The 20793-nt window shown below is 41.2% G+C and overlaps 9 non-coding genes and 6 pseudogenes across 9 annotated transcripts; all 15 read right to left on the bottom strand.

Moving 5' to 3' along the window:
• Positions 1–1096: 1096 nt before the first annotated feature.
• On the bottom strand, positions 1097–1215 carry LOC142512369 (5S ribosomal RNA; annotated as a pseudogene).
• A 681-nt stretch (positions 1216–1896) lies between these two features.
• On the bottom strand, positions 1897–2015 carry LOC142508511 (5S ribosomal RNA). Its single transcript, XR_012806721.1, has one exon. It is a non-coding gene; the product is annotated as a 5S ribosomal RNA (ribosomal RNA).
• An 843-nt stretch (positions 2016–2858) lies between these two features.
• On the bottom strand, positions 2859–2977 carry LOC142512727 (5S ribosomal RNA; annotated as a pseudogene).
• A 679-nt stretch (positions 2978–3656) lies between these two features.
• On the bottom strand, positions 3657–3775 carry LOC142511294 (5S ribosomal RNA; annotated as a pseudogene).
• A 681-nt stretch (positions 3776–4456) lies between these two features.
• LOC142512055 (5S ribosomal RNA) lies at positions 4457–4573 on the bottom strand (annotated as a pseudogene).
• A 1704-nt stretch (positions 4574–6277) lies between these two features.
• LOC142516182 (5S ribosomal RNA) lies at positions 6278–6396 on the bottom strand. Its single transcript, XR_012811990.1, has one exon. It is a non-coding gene; the product is annotated as a 5S ribosomal RNA (ribosomal RNA).
• A 682-nt stretch (positions 6397–7078) lies between these two features.
• LOC142516181 (5S ribosomal RNA) lies at positions 7079–7197 on the bottom strand. The gene has a single exon (XR_012811989.1). It is a non-coding gene; the product is annotated as a 5S ribosomal RNA (ribosomal RNA).
• Positions 7198–7878: 681 nt separating this feature from the next.
• LOC142516986 (5S ribosomal RNA) lies at positions 7879–7997 on the bottom strand. The gene has a single exon (XR_012812751.1). It is a non-coding gene; the product is annotated as a 5S ribosomal RNA (ribosomal RNA).
• Positions 7998–11001: 3004 nt separating this feature from the next.
• On the bottom strand, positions 11002–11120 carry LOC142514069 (5S ribosomal RNA). Its single transcript, XR_012809981.1, has one exon. It is a non-coding gene; the product is annotated as a 5S ribosomal RNA (ribosomal RNA).
• Positions 11121–11790: 670 nt separating this feature from the next.
• Positions 11791–11909, bottom strand: LOC142510710 (5S ribosomal RNA; annotated as a pseudogene).
• A 683-nt stretch (positions 11910–12592) lies between these two features.
• Positions 12593–12711, bottom strand: LOC142516007 (5S ribosomal RNA). Its single transcript, XR_012811825.1, has one exon. It is a non-coding gene; the product is annotated as a 5S ribosomal RNA (ribosomal RNA).
• A 681-nt stretch (positions 12712–13392) lies between these two features.
• On the bottom strand, positions 13393–13510 carry LOC142516897 (5S ribosomal RNA). The gene has a single exon (XR_012812668.1). It is a non-coding gene; the product is annotated as a 5S ribosomal RNA (ribosomal RNA).
• Positions 13511–14178: 668 nt separating this feature from the next.
• On the bottom strand, positions 14179–14296 carry LOC142511955 (5S ribosomal RNA; annotated as a pseudogene).
• A 4943-nt stretch (positions 14297–19239) lies between these two features.
• Positions 19240–19358, bottom strand: LOC142506549 (5S ribosomal RNA). The gene has a single exon (XR_012804838.1). It is a non-coding gene; the product is annotated as a 5S ribosomal RNA (ribosomal RNA).
• Positions 19359–20043: 685 nt separating this feature from the next.
• Positions 20044–20162, bottom strand: LOC142515566 (5S ribosomal RNA). Its single transcript, XR_012811404.1, has one exon. It is a non-coding gene; the product is annotated as a 5S ribosomal RNA (ribosomal RNA).
• Positions 20163–20793: the final 631 nt, after the last annotated feature.

Below are 20793 nucleotides of genomic sequence, written 5' to 3'. Positions count from 1 at the left end.
TTTTAAAACTTGGGAAAATTGAAAAATGGTTCACGGGGGTCGAGTCGTGGTTCATAAGGGCTAAAATAATATAAAAAAACTAAATTCTCAACTGGCACCAACACTTAGGAATCTAGGTACTTAAGCCCGGAGGTCCTGGGTTCAAGTGTTGGTGAAGGCAAAAGAAACCACTTACCTGGGGTGGGATATTCTATGAGTGACGATGCATGGAAATGGGCCGAGGCCCATGCTGGACCATCCTAACGACCCATGACCAGAGTAGTGGTGCATGGGTATGGGCCAAGGCCTTTGTTGGTTCAGCCTAATGGCCCATGATCGTTACAAAAAAAGGCGCCTTTGTTTGTCACGATCATGGGCCATTAGGCTGAACCAACAAAGGCCTCGGCCCATGCTGGACCATCCTAATGACCCATGACCAGTAGTGGTGTGTGGGTATGGGCCGAGGCCATTGTTGGTTCAGCCTAATGGCCCATGATCGTTACAGCACTGCTCTCGCCCAATCAGAACCATGAAGTTAAGCGTTCTGGCGCGATGACAGAGCTAGGATGGGTGACCTCCCTGAGAAGTACTCGTGTCACGACCGTTTACGTAAATTATGGATAAAACTGTCGAAATAATTGTTTTTAATGAGTTAACCGTCTCCGGAGTAATCTGCGTCATACCTTTCCGCACAGAACAGGCTCACGACAACAAAAATCGCTTAATGTTCCCAGAAAATAGAAAAAAATATAAGAAGAAGAAAATAGCGAATGCAAAGCTATTATTATGCCTAGGATACAATAAAATAGAACCGGAATCGAATTTCGGACATCCTAAACGGATTTCTCGAGGAAACGAAAGCTTAACAGAAGCGGAAAATCGCAAATTAGAGGGTCTTAGAGAAGGAATTCGTCTAAAATCTAGCCAGCTCATTGCGGAGTAATGAGTCTCGTTCGGTTGCCCGTTTACAATAAAATTAGCCTATAATTTTGTCCAAATCCGGCAGTGCCCGAGCTACGTTGATTTCACATGTCTAATATGGTCCCGATCGAGATTCAGATGATTTGAGCCGAAAATCGTCGATCAACAAGTAATCAAAAATAGAAAAACACGAAAAGGGATGCAACACGAGGACTTCCAAGGGGTTCACCAATCCTAGTACTGGTCTCGCCCAAGCACGCTTAACTTCGGAGTTCTGATGGGATTCGGTGCATTAGTTCTGTTATGATCGCACTAGACATTGAGTGGGATGTTTATTCTTATATCCCTTGATTACGTGTGGCGCGGGCGGCGATGGACAACACGCGGCACTGCTCTCGCCCAATAAGAACCATGAAGTTAAGAGTTCTGGCGCGATGGTAGAGCTAGGATGGGTGACCTCCCTGGGAAGTCCTCGTGTCGCGACCGTTTACGTAAATTACAGCTAAAACAGTCGGAATATTTGTTTTAATGAGTTAACCGTCTCCGGAGTAATCTGCGTCTTACCCTTCCGCACAGAACCGGCTCACGACAACAAAAATCGCTAAATGTTCTCAGAAAATAGATAAAAATAAGAAGAAGAAAATAGCGATTGTAAAGCTATTATTATTCCTGGTATAAGATAAAATGGAACCGGAATCGAATTTCGAACTTCTTAAACGGATTTCTCGAGGAAACGAAAGCTTAACAGAAGCGGAAAATCGCAAATTAGAGAGTCTTAGAGAAGGAATTCGGCTAAAATCTTGCCAACTTATTGCAGAGTAATGAGTCTCGTTTGTTTGCCTGTTTACAATCAAATTAGCCTACAATTTTGTCCAAATCCGGCAGTGCCTGAGCTACGTTGATTTCACATGACTTATCTGGTCCTAATCGAGATTCAGATGATTTTAGCCGAAAATCGCCTGTCAACAAGTATTCAGAAATAGAAAAACACGAAAATATGTGCAACACGAGGACTTCCCAGGGGGTCAACCATCCTAGTACTGCTCTCGCCCAAGCTCGTTTAACTTCGGAGTTCTGATGGGATCCGGTGCGTTAGTTCTGGTATGATCGTACTTCACATTAAGTGGGATGTTTATTCTTATATCCCTCGAGTACGTGTGGCGCGGGCGGCGATGGACAACACGCGGCACTGCTCTCGCCAAATCAGAACCATGAAGTTAAGCATTCTGGCGCAATGACAGAGTTAGGATGGGTGACCTCCCTTGGCAGTCCTCGTGTCGCTACCGTTTACGAAAATTATGGATAAAACAGTCGAAATAATTGTTTTTAATGAGTTAACCGTCTCCGGAGTAATCTGCGTCATACCCTTCCGCACAGAACCGGCTCACGAAAACAAAAATCGCTAAATGTCCCAGAAAATAGAAAAAAAAATAAGAAGAAGAAAATAGCGACTGTAAAGCTATTATTATGCCTGGGATACGATAAAATGGAACCGGAATAGAATTTCGAATTTCTCAAACGGATTTCTCGAGGAAACGAAAGCTTAACAGAAGCAGAAAATCGCTAAATGTTCTCAGAAAATAGATAAAAATAAGAAGAAGAAAATAGCGATTGTAAAGCTATTATTATTCCTGGGATAAGATAAAATGGAACCGGAATCGAATTTCGAACTTCTTAAACGGATTTCTCGAGGAAACGAAAGCTTAACAGAAGCGGAAAATCGCAAATTAGAGGGTCTTAGAGAAAGAATTCGGCTAAAATCTTTCCAGCTTATTGCAAAGTAATGAGTCTCGTTTGTTTGCCCGTTTACAATCAAATTAGCCTACAATTTTGTCCAAATCCGACAGTGACTGAGCTACGTTGATTTCACATGACTTATCTGATCCCGATCGAGATTCAGATGATTTGAGCCGAAAATCGTCTTTCAACAAGTAATCAAAAATAGAAAAACACGAAAAGAGGTGCAACACGAGGACTTCCCAGGCGATCACCCATCCTAGTACTGCTCTCGCCCAAGCGAGCTTAACTTCAGAGTTCTGATGAGATCCGGTACATTAGTTCTTGTCTATTGACACCCGACATTGAGTGGGATGTTTATTCTTATATCCCTCGAGTACGTGTAACGTGGGCGGCGACGGACAACACGCGGCACTGCTCTCGCCCAATCAGAACCATGAAGTTAAGCGTTCTAGCGCGATGGAAAAGCTAGGATGGGAGACCTCCCTGGGAAGTCCTCGTGTCGCGACCGTTTACGTAAATTATCGCTAAAACAGTCGAAATATTTGTTTTTAATGAGTTAACCGTCTCCGGAGTAATCTACGTCATACCCTTCCGCACATAACCGGCTCACAACAACAAAAATCGCTAAATGTTCTCAGAAAATAGAAAAAAATAAGAAGAAAATAGCGATTGTAAAGCTATTATTATACCTGGGATACGATAAAATGGAATTGGAATCGAATTTCGAACTTCTTAAACGGATTTCTCGAGGAAACGAAAGTTTAACAGAAGTGGAAAGTCGCAAATTAGAGGGTCTTAGAGAAGGAACTCGGCTAAAATCTTGCCAGCTTATTGCAGAGTAAAGATTCTCGTTCGTTTGCCCGTTTACAATCAAATTAGCTTACAATTTTGTCCAAATCCGGCAGTGCCTGAGCTACGTTGATTTAACATGATTTATCTGGTCCCGATCGAGATTCAGATGATTTGAACCGAAAATCGTCTGTCAAAAAGTAATAAAAAATAGAAAAACACGAAAAGGGGTGCAACACGAGGACTTTCCCTGGGTTCACCAGTCCTAGTACTGGTCTCGCCCAAGCACGCTTAACTATGGAGTTCTGATGGGATCCGGTGCATTAGTGCTAGTATGATCGCACCCGACATTGAGTGGGATGTTTATTCTTATATCTCTCGAGTACGTATGGAGCGGGCGGCGATGGACAACACACGGCACTGCTCTCGCCCAATCAGAACCATGAAGTTAAGCGTTCTGGCGCGATGGTAGAGTTAGGATGGGTGACCTCCCTGGGAAGTCTTCGTGTTGCGACCGTTTTCGTAAATTATGGCTAAAACAGTCGAAATAATTGTTTTTAATGAGTTAACCGTCTCCGGAGTAATATACGTCGTACCCTTCCGTACAGAACCGGCTCACGACAACAAAAATCGCTAAATGTTCGCCGAAAATAGAAAAAATAATAAGAAAAAGAAAAAATCGAATGTAAAGCTATTATTATGCCTGGGATACGATAAAATGGAACCGGAATCAAATTTCGAACTTTCTAAGCGGAGTTTCGAGGAAACAGAAGCTTAATAGAAGCGAAAAATCGCAAATTAGAGGGTCTTAGGGAAATAATTCGGCTAAAATCTCACCAGCTCATTGCGGAGTAATGAGTCTCGTTCGTTTGCCCGTTTACAATCAAATTAGGCTACAATTTTGTCCAAATCCGGCAGTGCCCGAGCTACGTTGATTTCACATGTCTTATCTGGTCCCGATCGAGATTCAGATGATTTGAGCCGAAAATCGTCTGTCAACAAGTAATCAAAAATAGAAAAACACGATAACGGGTGAAACTGACTTCCCAAGGGGTCACCTATCTTAGTACTGCTCTCGCCCAAGCACGCTTAACTTCGGAGTTCTGATGGGATCCGGTGCATTAGTTCTGGAATGATCGCCCCCGACATTGATTGGGATGTTTATTTTTATATCCCTCATGTACGTGTGGCGCGGGCGGCGATGGACAACACGCGGCACTGCTCTTGCCCAATCAGAACCATGAAGTTAAGCGTTCTGGCGCGATGGCAGAGCTAGGATGGGTGACCTCCCTGGGAAGTCCTCGTGTCGCGAAAGTTTACGTAAATTATGGCTAAAACAGTCGAAATAATTGTTTTTAATGAGTTAACCGTCTCCGGAGTAATCAGTGTTGTACCCTTCTGCACAGAACCGGCTCACGACAACAAAAATCGCTAAATATTACCAGAAAATAGGAAAAAAAATAAGAAGAAGAAAATAGCGAACGTAAAGCTATTATTATGCCAAGGATACGATAAAATGAAACCAGAATCGAATTTCGTACTTCTTAAACGGATTTTTCGAGGAAACAAAAGCTTAACAGAAGCGGAAAATCGCAAATTAGAGGGGTCTTAGAGAGGGAATTCGGGTAAAATCTTGCCAGCTTATTGCAGAGTAATGAGTCTCGTTCGTTTGCCTGTTTACAACCAAATTAGGCTACAATTTTGTCCAAATCAGCAGTGCCCGAGCTACGTTGATTTCACATGTCTTATCTTGTCACGATCGAGATTCAGATTATTTGAGCCAAAAATCGTCTATCAACAAGTAATCAAAAATAGAAAAACACGAAAAGGGGTGCAACACGAGGACTTCCTAGGGGGTCACCGTTTTACCCCTGGACTCGACATTTTTCGTTTTCTACTTTTTTCTTGATTTCATGACTCTAACATGTCCCAAATAATTATTTACGCCTACATGAATTTTTTCGTAATTTTATTTTGCTTAAAACTTAGACTTTTTCAATTATCTTTTCTTAATCGTTTTAACAGTGTTTTAATCTCGAAAAATACCAAACTTTAATATAAAATTCCTAAATTCTAAATTTAGTCTTTTTATATTATTTTAGCCCTTATGGATCACGACTCGACCCCCCCGTAAGCCGTTTTCAAATTTTCTTCTTTTTAAAACCCTATTTGACACCTAAACTTCGACCCCGAGCCAACTTTCGATTTTCAAGAGTTACCCCCGAACCATGTTGGCCCAAAACTTGCCCAACATCCTAAATTAACCTCCTGGACCCTAAGTTCACCAAGACACTGACCCAAACCATAAAAACGAGAACCTCCTAAATGACCCTATGTTGGCCGAGAATTCTAAAGGTGGTAGGACTCTTTTTTTTTTGCTTCCAGGGCCTCGCCGTTGAGCCCAGGCCCCGAACTACTTGCCCTCGCATCTTCCTAAGACTCCAAAGCCTCGTCCTAACCCAGACCCTGAGCCCTGGACCGAGACCTTAAGCCTTGCAAGCAACCCAAAGCTATTATTATGCCTGAGATACGATATAATGGAACCAGAATCGAATTTCGGACTTCCTAAACGGATTTCTCGAGGAAACGGAAGCTTAACAGAAGTGGAAAATCGCAAATTAGAGGGTCTTAGAGAAGGAATTCGGCTAAAATCTCGTCAGCTCATTGCGGAGTAATGAGTCTCGTTCGTTTTCCCGTTTACCATCAAATTAGCCTACAATTTTGTCCAAATCCGGCAGTGCTCGAGTTACGTTAATTTCATATGACTTATCTGGTCCCGATCGAAATTCAGATGATTTGAGCCGAAAATCGTCTGTCAACAAGTAATCAAAAATAGAAAAAACGAAATGGGGTGCAACACGAGGACTTACCAGGAGGTCACCCGTCCTAGTACGGCTCTCGCCCAAGCACGCTTAACTTCGAAGTTCTGATGGGATCCGGTGCATTAGTGCTGGTATGATCGCACCCAACATTGAGTGGGATGTTTACTCTTAAATCCCTCGAGTACGTGTGGCGCGGGCGGCGATGGACAACACGCGGCACTGCTCTCGCCCAATTAGAACCATGAAGTTAAGCGTTCTGGCGCGATGGCAGAGCTAGGATGGGTGACCTCCCATGGAAGTCCTCGTGTGCGACCGTTTACATAAATTATGGATAAAACAATCGAAATAATTGTTTTTAATGAGTTAACCGTCTCTAGAGTAATCTGCGTCATACCCTTCCGCACAGAACCGGCTTACGACAACAAAAATCGCTAAATGTTCCCAAAAAATTGGAAAAAAAATATGAAGAAGAAAATAGCGAAAGTAAAGCTATTATTATGCCTGGAATACGATAAAATGGAACCGGAATCGAATTTCAAACTTCCTTAGCGGATTTCTCGAGAAAACAGAAGCTTAACATAATCGAAAAATCGCAAATTAGAGGGTCTTAGAGAAGGAATTCGGCTAAAATCTCGCCACCTCATTGCGGAGTAATGAGTCTCGTTCGTTTTCCCGTTTACCATCAAATTAGCCTACAATTTTGTCCAAATCCGGCAGTGCTCGAGTTACGTTAATTTCATATGACTTATCTGGTCCCGATCGAAATTCAGATGATTTGAGCCGAAAATCGTCTGTCAACAAGTAATCAAAAATAGAAAAAACGAAATGGGGTGCAACACGAGGACTTACCAGGAGGTCACCCGTCCTAGTACGGCTCTCGCCCAAGCACGCTTAACTTCGAAGTTCTGATGGGATCCGGTGCATTAGTGCTGGTATGATCGCACCCAACATTGAGTGGGATGTTTATTCTTAAATCCCTCGAGTACGTGTGGCGCGGGCGGCGATGGACAACACGCGGCACTGCTCTCGCCCAATTAGAACCATGAAGTTAAGCGTTCTGGCGCGATGGCAGAGCTAGGATGGGTGACCTCCCATGGAAGTCCTCGTGTGCGACCGTTTACATAAATTATGGATAAAACAATCGAAATAATTGTTTTTAATGAGTTAACCGTCTCTAGAGTAATCTGCGTCATACCCTTCCGCACAGAACCGGCTTACGACAACAAAAATCGCTAAATGTTCCCAGAAAATTGGAAAAAAAATATGAAGAAGAAAATAGCGAAAGTAAAGCTATTATTATGCCTGGAATACGATAAAATGGAACCGGAATCGAATTTCAAACTTCCTTAGCGGATTTCTCGAGAAAACAGAAGCTTAACATAATCGAAAAATCGCAAATTAGAGGGTCTTAGAGAAGGAATTCGGCTAAAATCTCGCCACCTCATTGCGGAGTAATGAGTCTCGTTCGTTTGTCCGTTTACAATCAAATTAGCCTACAATTTTGTCCAAATCCGGCAGTGCCCGAGCTACGTTGATTTCACATGACTTATCTGGTCCCGATCGAGATTCGGATGATTTGAGCCGAAAATCGTCTATAAACAAGTAATCAAAAAAAAAAACACGAAATGGGGTGCAACACGAGGACTTACCAGGAGGTCACACGTCCTAATACGGCTCTCGCCCAAGCACGCTTAACTTCGGAGTTCTGATGGGATCCGGTGCATTAGTGCTGGTATGATCGCACCCGACATTGAGTGGGATATTTATTCTTAAATCCCTCGAGAACGTGTGGCGCGAGCGGCGATGGACAACACGCGGAACTCTCTCGCCCAATTAGAACCATGAAGGTAAGCGTTCTGGCGTGATGGCAGAGCTAGGATGGGTGACCTCCCTGGGATGTCCTCGTGTCGCGATCGTTTACGTAAATTATAGCTAAAACATTCAAAATAATTGTTTTTAATGAGTTAACCATCTCCGGAGTAATCTGCGTCATACCCTTCCGCACAGAACCGGCTCACGACAACAAAAATCGCTAAATGTTCCCAGAATATTGAAAAAAATAAGAAGAAGAAAATGGCGAATGTAAAGCTATTATTATGCCTGCGATACGATAAAATAGAACCGGAATCGAATTTCAGGCTTCCTAAACGGATTTCTCGAGGAAACGGAAGCTTGATAGAAGCGGAAAATCGAAAATTAGAGGGTCTTAGAGAAGAAATTCGGCTAAAATCTCGCCAGCTCATTGCGGAGTAAAGAGTCTCGTTCGTTTTCCCGTTTACAATAAAATTAGCCTAAAATTTTATCAAAATCCGGCAGTGCCCGAGCTACGTTGATTTCACATGTCTTATCTGGTCCTTATTGAGATTCAGATGATTTGAGCCGAAAATCGTCTGTCAACAAGTAATCAAAGATAGAAAAACACGAAAAGGGGTGCAACACGAGCACTTCCAAGGGGCTCGCTCACCCATCCTAGTACTGGGGTTTTTTTTAAAAATAATTTAAATTTTAAAATTAACTTCAATTATAATGTAAAAAAAAAAGTATGCAAAAATACCTCAATTCGCGCTTATGAAGCGCTGATGCTGCCCACGTGGAGCAGCGTCCGTGCTTCGTAAGCACGGACCTTGCTCACGTGGTGCCACGTCCGCGCGACGGAATATTTAGCGACGGAATATATAACAAACCATCGCTAAAATTGAATTCCGCGACGATTTATAAACCGTCGCTAATTTTAGCGACGGTTTATAAACCTTCGCTATTCCTAAATTTTGGTTATTTTATTAAGGGTGAGGACATGATAATAACCACCTATATGACACTAATATTGCACTTTAGTTTTTTTTTTTTTTAATTTCAACACACACTTTTATTTTTTATTATTTTTTTAACAATTCAAATATCAATTTAGTCTCTCCATAATTTATCAAATTTCACTTTATTCCATCGATAATGATAAAAAAGACTTTACACACACGCATAGCGTGTGCAGAGAAATTAGTATTCATTAACAGCCGCAGATAATAGTATAAACAGCGTGCACATGTACGCTACGGATAATCTTAAACTTTCAACGGTTTGCATCTTTGCAGCATGCAATGTTCGCTACGGAAAAAGAATTTGCGAGCTGCGAAAAACCATTTTTGTTGTAGTGAAGACAGAGAAAAAGACAGACAAAAATTCATCACGAAATAAGTTTTTTCGGGAATATTTACTCTTGTCCAATATATATAAAATTAAATGATTATTTAAAAAATATTTTCTTGATAAAATTTCATTACTATTTTGACTGGAAGATCGTGAATTAAATTTATTAAACAAATAATAATTCTTGTTAAATTTAAGATTTAAACAAAAATTTTTGAGTAGGTCTCTTGTGAGACGGTCTCACGAATCTTTATCTCACGAATCTTTTTTGAATAGTAGAGATTCCTGAAAAAACTTATTTCGTGATCAATTTTTGTCTGTTTTTTCTCTGTGTTAACTACAACAAAAATGGTTTTTCGCAGCGCGCAAATTCTTTTTCCGCAGCGAACATTGCATGCTGCAAAGATGCAAACCGTTGAAAGTTCAAGATTATCCGCTGCGTACATGTGCACGCTGTTAATACTATTATCTGCGGCCGTTAATAAATTATGGAGAGACTAAATTGATATTTGAATTGTTGAAAAAAAACTTAATAAAAGTGTATGTTGAAATTAAAAAAAAAAAACTAAATTGCAATATTAGTATCATATAAGGTAAAATTGGAAGAAAAAGTTGGTGTCCCATAGGTGGTTATTATCATGTCCTCATCCTTAATAAAATAAGCAAAATTTAGGAATAGCGACGGTTTTTAAACCGTTGCTCAAACTAGCGTCGGTTTTGAAACCGTCGCTGATTCTATTTTAGCGACAGATATTAAACCGTCGCTGATTCCATTTTAGCGACAGTTTATAAACCGTCGCTGATTCAATTTTAGCGACGGTTTAATATATATTCCGTCGCTAATTATTCCGTCGCGCGGATGTGGCACCACGTGAGCAGCGTCCGCGCTTACGAAGCATTAGTGCTGGTATGATCGCACCCGACATTGAGTGGGATGTTTATTCTTATATCCCTCGAGTACGTGTGGAGCGGGCGGCGATTGAAAACACGAGGCACTGCTTTCGCCCAATCAAAATCATGAAGTTAAGCGTTCTGGCGCGATGGCAGAGCTAGGATGGGTGACCTCCCTGGGAAGTCCTCGTGTCGCGACCGTTTACATAAATTATGGATAAAACAGTCGAAATAATTGTTTTTAATGAGTTAACCATCTCCGTAGTAATCTATGTCATACCCTTCCGCACCGAACCGATTCACGACAACAAAAATCTCTAAATGTTCCCAAAAAATAGAAAAAAAAAATAAAAAGAAGAAAATAGCGAATGTAAAGCTATTATTATGCATAGGATACGATAAAATGGAACCGGAATCAAATTTCGAACTTTTTAAGCGGATTTCTCGAGGAAACAGAAGCTTAAAAGAAGCGGAAAATCGAAAATTAGAGAATCTGAGTGACGGAATTCGGCTAAAATATTGCCAGCTCATTGCAGAGTAACGAGTCTCATTCGTTTGCCCGTTTACAATCAAATTAGGCTACAATTTTGTCCAAATCCGGCAGTGCCCGAGCTACGTTGATTTCACATGTCTTATCTGGTCCCGATCAAAATTCAGATGATTTGAGCCGAAAATCGTCTGTCAACAAGTAATCAAAAATAGAAAAACAAGAAAAGGGGTGCAACACGAGGACTTCCCAAGGGGTCACCCATCCTAGTACTGCTCTAGCCCAAGCACGCTTAACTTCGGAGTTCTTATGGGATCCGGTGCATTAGTGCTGGAATGATCGCACCCGACATTGAGTGGGATATTTATTCTTATATCCCTCGAGTACGTGTGGAGCGGGCGACGATGGACAACACGCAGCACTGCTCTCGCCCAATCAGAACCATGAAGTTAAGCGTTCTAGCGTGATGGAAGAGCTAGGATGGGTGACCTCTCTGGGAAGTCCTCGTGTAGCAACCGTTTACGTAAATTATGGATAAAACAGTCGAAATAATTTATTGAGTTAACAGTCTCTGTTGTAATCTACGTCATACCCTTCCGCACAGAACCGGCTCACGACAACAAAAATCGCTAAATGTTCCCAGAAAATAGAAAAAAAATAAGAAGAAGAAAATAGCTTATGTAAAGCTATTATTATGCCTGAGATACGATAAAATGGAACCGGAATCGAATTTCAAACTTCAGAAGCGGATTTCTCGAGGAAGTGGAAGCTTAACAGAAGCGGAAAATCGCAAATTAGAGGGTCTTAGAGAAGGAATTCGGCTAAAATCTCGCCAGCTCATTGCAGAGTAATAAGTCTCGTCCGTTTACAATCAAATTAGGCTACAATTTTGTCTAAATCAGGCAGTGCCCGAGCTACGTTGATTTCACATGTCTTATCTGGTCCCGATCGAGATTCAGATGATTTGAGCCGAAAATCGTCTGTCAACAAGTAATCAAAAATAGAAAAACACGAAAAGTGGTGCAACACAAGGACTTACCAGGGGGTCACCCATCCTAGTACTGCTCTCTCCCAAGCACGCTTAACTTCGGATTTCTGATGGGATCCGGTGCATTAGTGCCGGTAAGATCGCGCCCGACATTGAGTGGGATGTTTATTCTTATATCCCTCGAGTACGTGTGGAGCGGGCGGCGATGGACAAAACGCGGCACTGCTCTCGCCCAATCAGAACCAAGAAGTTAAGCGTTCTGGTGCGATGGCAGAGTTAGGATGGGTGACCTCCATGGGAAGTCCTCGTGTCGCGGCCGTTTAAGTAAATTATGGATAAAACAGTCGAAATAATTGTTTTTAATGAGTTAACCGATTCCGGAGTATCTGCGTTATACGCTTCCGCACAGAACCGGCTCACGACAACAGAAATCGCTAAATGTTTCCAGAAAATAGAAAAAAAAATAAGAAGAAGAAAATTGCGAATGTAAAGCTATTATTATGCCTAGGATACGATAAAAAGGAACCGGAATCGAATTTTGAACTTCCTAAGCGGATTTCTCGAGGAAAGGGAAGCTTAACAGAAGCGGAAAATCGCAAATTAGAGCGTCTTTGAGAAGAAATTCGGCTAAAATCTCGCCAGCTCATTGCGAAGCAATGAGTCTCATTCGTTTGTCCGTTCAAAATCAAATTAGGCTACAATTTTGTCCAAATCCGGCCGTGCCCGAGCTACGTTGATTTCACATGTCTTATCTGGTCCCGATCGAGATTCAGATGATTTGAGCCGAAAATCGTCTGTCAACAAGTAATCAAAAATAGAAAAACACGAAAAGGGGTGCAACACTTGGACTTCCAAGGGGGTCACCCATCCTAGTACTACTCTCGCCCAACCACGCTTAACTTCGGAGTTCTGATGGGATCCGATGCATTAGTGCTGGTATGATCGCACCCGACATTGACTGGGATGTTTATTCTTATATCCCTCGAGTACGTGTGGAGCGGGCGGCGATGGACAACACGCGGCATTGCTCTCGCCCAATCAGAACCATGAAGTTAAGCGTTCTGGCGCGATGGCAGAGCTAAGATGGATGACCTCCCTGGGAAGTCCTCGTGTCGCGATCGTTTACGTAAATTATGGATAAAACAGTCGAAATAATTGTTTTTAATGAGTTAACCGTCTCCGGAGTATCTGCGTTATACTCTTTCGCACAGAACCGGCTCACGACAACAAAAATCGCTAAATGTTCTCAGAAAATAGAAAAAAATAAGAAGAAGAAAATATCAAATGTAAAGCTATTATTATGCCTGGGATACGATAAAATGGAACCGGAATTGAATTTCGAACTTCCTAAGCGGATTTCTCGAGGAAACAGAAGTTTAACAGAAGCGGAAAATCGCAAATTAGAGGGTCTTAGAGAAGGAATTCCGCTAAAATCTCGCCAGCTTATTGCGGAGTAATTAGTCTCGTTCGTTTGCCCGTTTACAATCAAATTAGCCTACAATTTTGTCCAAATCCGGCATTTCCCGAGCTACGTTGGTTTCACATGTCTTATCTAGTCACGATCGAGATTCATATGATTTGAGCCGAAAATCGTCTGTCAACAAATAATCAAAAATAGAAAAACACGAAAAGGGATGCAACACGAGGACTTCCAAGGGGTCACCCATCCTAGTACTGCTCTCGCCCAAGCACGCTTAACTTCGGAGTTCTGATTGGATCCGGTGCATTAGTGCAGGTATTATCGCACCCGACATTGAGTGGGATGTATATTCTTATATCCCTCGAGTACGTGTGGAGTGGGCGGCGATGGACAACACGCGGCACTGCTCTCGACCAATCAGAACTATGAAGTAAAGCGTTCTGGCGCGATGGCAGAGCTAGGATGGGTGACCTCCCTGGGAAGTCCTCGTGTCGCGGCCGATTACGTAAATTATGGATAAAACAGTTGAAATTTTTTTTAATGAGTTAACCGAATCCGGAGTAATATACGTCATACCTTGCCGTACAGAACCGACTCACGAAAACAAAAATCGCTAAATGTTCCTAGATAATAGAAAAAATAAGAAGAAGAAAATAACGAATGTAAAGCTATTATTATGCCTGGGATATGATAAAATGGAACCGGAATCGAATTTCGAACTTCCTAAGCGGATTTCTCGAGGAAACGTAAGCTTAACAAAAACGAAAAATCGCAAATTAGAGCGTCTTAGAGAAGGAATTCGTCTAAAATCTCGCCAGCTCATTGCGAAGTAACGAGTCTCGTTCATTTTGCCCGTTAACAATCAAATTAGCCTACAATTTTGTCCAAATCCAGCAGTGCCCGATTCACATGTCTTATCTGGTCCCGTTCGAGATTCAGATGATTTCAGCCGAAAATCGTCTGACAACAAGTAATCAAAAATAGAAAAACACGAAAAGGGGTTCAACACGGGGACTTCCTAGGGGTCACCAATCCTAGTACTGCTCTCGTACAAGCACGCTTAACTTCGGAGTTCTGATGGGATCCGGTGCCTTAGTGCTAGTATGATCGCACCTGACATTGAGTGGGTTGTTTATTCTTATATCCCTCGAGTACGTGCGGAGCGGGCGGCGATTGACAACACGCGACATTCCTCTCGCCCAATCAGAACCATGAAGTTAAGTGTTCTGGCGCGATGGCAGAGCTAGGATGGGTGACCTCCCTGGGAAGTCCTCATGTCGCGAAAGTTTACGTAAATTATGGCTAAAACAGTCGAAATAATTGTTTTTAATGAGTTAACCGTCTCCGGAGTAATCTGTGTCGTACCCTTCCGCACAGAACCGACTCACGACAACAAAAATCGCTAAATATTACCAGAAAATAGAAAAAAAATAAGAAGAAGAAAATAGCGAACGTAAAGCTATTATTATGCCTGGGATACGATAAAATGGAACCGGAATCGAATTTCGGACTTCCCAAGCGGATTTATCGAGGAAACGGAAGCTTAACAAAGGCGGAAAGTCGCAAATTAGAGGGTCTTAGAGAAGAAATTCGGCTAAAATCTCGCCAGCTCATTGCGGAGTAATGAGTCTCGTTCGTTTGCTCGTTTACAATCAATTTAGCCTACAATTTTGTCCGAATCCGGCAGTGCCCGAGCTACGTTGATTTCACATATCTTATCTGGTCCCGATCGAGATTGAGATGATTTGAGCCTAAAATCGTATGTCAACAAGTAATCAAAAATAGAAAAACACGAAAAGTGGTGCAACATGAGGACTTCCCAGGGGGTCACCCATCCTAGTACTGCTGTAGAACACGTAAATCAGACTACGTATAAGCCATGCATAATTTCTAATATTTAAATTAAAAATGATTTTTTTATTTTTTAAAGCATTTTTAAAGTTGTTAGTCATGATTATTTATTTTAAATCGCATAACTTTAGTTTTATCTTTTCCGTTAAATAAGCGAGGCCGGACTGGAATTGGAGTATTGAGATAAAATTTAATATTAAGAAAACATTCCTAGAATTTATTTAAGATAAATAATAAGTCATTTTAAAATAAAAGAATGTTTAAGGATTTATTTAATTAACTTGAGATAAGTAGTAAATAAATTCTTTATGTCCAATAATTTAATTAAAAGCCTAAAATAAAATATGTGACCAATTGAGATAAGTTAATCTAGGCTTATTTTATTTAAGAAAATGTAACTTAACATGTTAGTAATTTATTTTAAAGATTTAGCCATGCATGCAAGATAATGCCTATCCTAAACTAATTTATTAATTCACTAAAATACATAATTAATGTTTAAAACTTTAAGGAGATAAAATTCAATAATTTAGCAATATTCCTACCATATTTATCAAGCAATTTTCGGCCACCCCATTGTAGGATTTATTTTGTGTTGGCAACTCACCATTTTTGAATCCCTTCCATATCCATTCTTTGTAGATAATCCCTTCATTTTAATCACCAATAATTAATGAATTAAGCAATATCTCCCTTCATTTTATTTGTAGATTTCGGCCACTCCTATGATTAATTTAAAAAGATTTGTCAACTCTCCATCTTTAATTCATTTCCTTATCTTTCCTTGGGAGATAATTCCATCACATTTAATCTTCAATAATTAATAATTAAACAATCTTCCTACCTTATTTTGAATGAGATTTTCGGCCATCTCACCTCCAATATATCCCTCAAATCCCATAATATATTATATCATTTCCTATCTAACAAACAACTAGGATAGCAAGATTCATTTTACCATTCAAATTTCCATTTATCTTGTAGACTTCCCTTCATCTCCTAGCCATTTCCCTCCCCATTATTCTCAAAAATTCAGAAGAAATACTAGAGAAAATCGTGAGTCTCCAAGGAAGAAAACAAGAGAGAAAAGTAGAAACAAAAGAAGAGCACTCCGTCTCCTCCGCGCCGCGTCGTCGTGTTGATTTGTTTTCGTTTCAAACAAATCCAAGGCATGTATATGTTATTTCTTTTCTCTTCAATCAAGTCATAATATGATTTTTAAACATCACATGTCCATGATTTTCATGAGAAAACCGAAATATTACAGCAACTACACAAGAAAATTCTGCACAGATTTCGGCCTTCACTTGTGCACCTCACGTTTTTGGTTGTGTTGTGGTTTCAGGGTTCGGCTCGATTTCCATGGGCTCAAGGCTGCATCTAGGATTGTTATAGGGTGTGTTAGGAAAGTGGTAGCCCATTGGTGTCAGCCCCTTTTTCCCCCAGCAACGCATTTGACAGCAACTTGTCATTTCTGCCATTTTGAGTCTCGATTTTCTTGTTTGGATTGTCTAAGGTAAGGTTCGAATCTTGGTTGGCTTTTGGGCCTGAAACCTTGGTTAGAATCCCTCCTTGACATGTTTAGGACATGACCAAGTTGGCCTTTCATGGCTTGGTTCATGTCCCCCTCGATTTTTAAAACAAACAAGAACAGCACCCCTTCGGTTTTAAAATTCTTGTTTTGGTTGTGTGTGTGGAGTTTCGAATTTATGGTGTCAAGGGGGTTGTGGTTGGCTTCTAGCCCTTAGCCATGACTCATGTAACACCTTAGCATGTCTAGCATGGACCATGGTTAACCTCATAGCCATTGGATCCTTCATTTGACAGCAAAACAAACAACACCCCCACGCGTGCTCAATGGGGTCTCAGGTGGAACTTCAGATTTGTCGTAGGTGTTGGGTTGGATTGTGGTTGGTCTAGGGCCCTTAGCCATGGTTCAAACCATACCTTAGGATGTTGGTAAGAGGCTCTGGTTGGTGGTTCAAGCCCCAATGGCCAATAGTCTCGAAAACGAAGCAAGGAAGCGCAACAGCTGCTGCTGTAATTTTCTGGACAGCAACATTGTCTTCGGTTCAGAGGTGTGTTTTGAGTTCTTGGTTGGCTTTTAGCCTATGGCCTTGGACTGGACAGTACCTCATTAAGTTAGGAAGGTCATGTTTTTGGTGGTTTGTGATTTGGTTAAGTTTAGAGGCCGTACGAGGATTTACGGTGTAATGTGCCAAAATGACACTCGAAAGAGCGTTGCACGATTTTGGCCTCCATGCACAATTTTCGTGTATTACAGCCCTATGGTCATGTTTTCCAGTATTTTAAGAGTATTTTAATCATGGCTAGATGATGGTTTGATGTTGGTTTGGGTTGGTACGAAGCCATGGTTGAATACTAAGTTTGTTGGGCGTAATAGTCTCGTTTTTAGTTCGATTTTGAAGTGTCAGTCAAGATAAGTTTATTTGTATGTTCTCATGTTAGATTTAGGTCTCAGCGAGCCTGGGAAACGATCCAACCCATTTGGTAAAATAAGACAGGATAATAATTATATTACGTGCATAAAAATATAAAATGTTCATTTTTGAGATATATGCGATATTGCTTGTGGCCACCTCACGTTCATGGGATTGCAGCTTATCATGGGATTATTACTTCATCCGGTGGTCACTGACCGGTTCAGTTCATGTTCATGTATGGGTACAGATATCCAATCCAAGGTCTGTGATGATCTATACCGCCCAGTATATTGTGGTTTAGTCTATTCAGACGATTCATTTCACGTTATGGGCCACTTGCGTAGAACATATTTTCAACAGAAAATTATTATATACTATTTCATGACAGGGCTCCATCGAGCAAACATTTCACTTACGATTTTCAGTTCAGTTATGCACGTAAATATAATTATTCATGACACGATATTTTCACGCTACGCCTCATGATATGATGTTTGTACGTTACGCCAGATTTTCAGTTCAGTTATGCAAGTATTTATAATTACTCATGACAAGATATTTTCACGTTACGCTTTACGACATGATATCTTTACACGTCATGAAACTTTATGATATATTTTACTCGTTATTCACGATGTATGCATGCTGAGTCTTTAGACTCACTAGACTTGATTGTTGTAGGTACTGATGAGGTCAGGACCGAGGGCGAGGACCAGTGAGCTAGCTTGGGTCGGCAGTAGTAGGAACCCGAGGACCTCATTTATCAGTTTATTTATCATTTTTACGCAAACTCATTTTTATCGCGATGAATTATTTTAAGTTGTTGTTTTGAAACAGATATTTACTTCCGCTGCTATTTCGATATTTAAAACTTTTATTCCGCTGTTGCATTAAGCATTAAAACTTTTATTCAGTTTATTTTATGAATGAGGCATTTTATTTATTTGAAAAGAAAATTTCAAATTTTTCCGCAAATTTTCAAGTACGAATTTCTTGCCTCTACAACTGCTCTCGCCCAAGCACGCTTAACTTCGGAGTTCTGATGGGATCAGGTGTATTAGTGCTGGTATGATCGCACCCGACATTGAGTGGGATGTTTATTCTTATACCCCTCGAGTACATGTGGAGTGGGCGGCGACGGACAAGACGCGGCACTGCTCTCAGCCAATCAGAACCATGAAGTTAAGCGTTCTGGCGCGATGGCGGAGCTAGGATGGGGGACCTCCCTGGGACTTCCTCGTGTCGCGATAGTTTACGTAAATTATGGATAAAACAGTCGAAATAATTGTTTTTAATGAGTTAACCGTCTCCGGAGTAATTTGCGTCATATCTTTCCGCACAGAACCGGCTCACGACAACAAAAATGGCTAAATGTTTCCGGAAAATAGAAAAAAAAATAAGAATAAAAAAATAGCGAATGTAAAGCTATTATTATGCCTGGAATACGAAAAAATGGAACCGGAATCGAATTTCGGACTTCCGAAGCTGATCTTTCGAGGAAACGAAAGCTTAACAGAAGCGAAAAATTGCAAATTAGAGGGTCTTAGAGAAGGAATTTGGCTAAAATCTCGCTAGCTCATTGCGGAGTAACGAGTCTCGTTCGTTGCCCGTTTACAATCAAATTAGGCTACAATTTTGTCCAAATCCGGCAGTGCCCGAGCTACGTTGATTTCACATGTCTTATCTGGTCCCGATCGAGATTCAGATGATTTGAGCCGAAAATCGTCTGTCAACAAGTAATCAAAAATAGAAAAACACGAAATGGGATGCAACACAAGGACTTCTTAGGGGGTCACCCATCCTAGTACTGCCCTCGCCCAAGCATGTTTAACTTCGGAGTTTTGATGGGATCCGGTGCATTGGTGCTGGTATGATCGCACCCGACATTGAGTGGGATGTTTATTCTTATATTCCTCGAGTACGTGTGGAGCGGGCGGCGATGGATAATACGCGGCACTGTTCTCGCCCAATCAGAACCATGAAATTAAGCGTTCCGGCGCGATGGCAGAGCTAGGATGGGTGACCTCCCTTGGAAGTCCTCGTGTCGCGACCGTTTACGTAAATTATGGATAAAACAGTCGAAATAATTATTTTTAATGAGTTAACCGTCTCCGGAGTAATCTGCGTCATACCCTTCCGCACAGAACCGGCTCACGACATAAAAAATCGCTAAAAATGTTCCTAGAAAATAGAAAAAAAAATAAGAAGAAGAAAAAAGCGAATGTAAAGCTATTATTGTGCCTGGGATACGATAAAATGGAACCGGAATCGAATTTCAAACTTCCTAAGCGGATTTCTCGTGGAAACGGAATCTTAACAGAAACGGAAAATCACAAATTAGAGGGTCTTAGAGAAGGAATTTGGCTAAAATCATGCCAGCTCATTGCGGAGTAACGAGTCTCGTTCGTTTCCCCGTTTACCATCAAATTAGCCTACAATTTTCTCCAGATCCGGCAGTGCCTGAGCTACGTTGATTTCACATGTCTTATCTGGCCCGATCGAGATTCAGATGATTTGTGTCAAAAATCGTCTGTCAACAAGTAATAAAAAATATAAAAACACGAAATGGGGTGCAACACGAGGAATTCCCTAGGGGTCACCCATCCTAGTACTGCTCTCGCCCAAGCACGCTTAACATCAGAGTTCTGATGGGATCCAGTGCATTAGTGCTGGTATGATCACACCCGACATTGAGTGGGATGTTTATTCTTATATTCCTCGAGTACGTGTGGAACGGGCGGTGATGGACAACACGCGGCACTGCTCCCGCCCAATCAGAACCATTAAGTTAAGCGTTTTGGCGCGATGGCAGAGTTAGGATGGGTGACCTCCCTGGGAAGTCCTCGTGTCGCGAACGTTTACGTAAATTATGGATAAAACGGTCGAAATAATTGTTTTTAATGAGTTAACCGTCTCCGGAGTAATCTGTGTCAAATTTTTCCGCACAGAATCGGCTTACGACAACAAAAATCGTTAAATTTTTCCAGAAAATAGAAAAAAATAAGAAGAAGAAAATAGCGAATTTAATGCTATTATTATGCCTAGGATACCATAAAATGGAACCGGAATCGAATTTCGATTTTTCTAAGCGGATTTCTCGAGGAAATGGAAGCTTAAGAGAAGCGGAAAATCGCAAATTATAGGTTCTTAGAGAAGGAATTCGGCTATAATCTCGCCAGCTCATTGCGGAGTAATGAGTCTCGTTTGTTTGCCCATTTACAATCAAATTAGCCTACAATTTTGTCCAAATTCGGCAGTGCCCGAGCTACGTTGATTTCACTTGGCTTATCTGGTCCGATCGAGATTCAGATGATTTG

This window comes from Primulina tabacum, chromosome 10, assembly GCF_025594145.1.
Source record: "Primulina tabacum isolate GXHZ01 chromosome 10, ASM2559414v2, whole genome shotgun sequence".
Classification (NCBI taxonomy): domain Eukaryota; kingdom Viridiplantae; phylum Streptophyta; class Magnoliopsida; order Lamiales; family Gesneriaceae; genus Primulina; species Primulina tabacum.
This window is presented reverse-complemented; position numbering and strand designations above follow the sequence as displayed.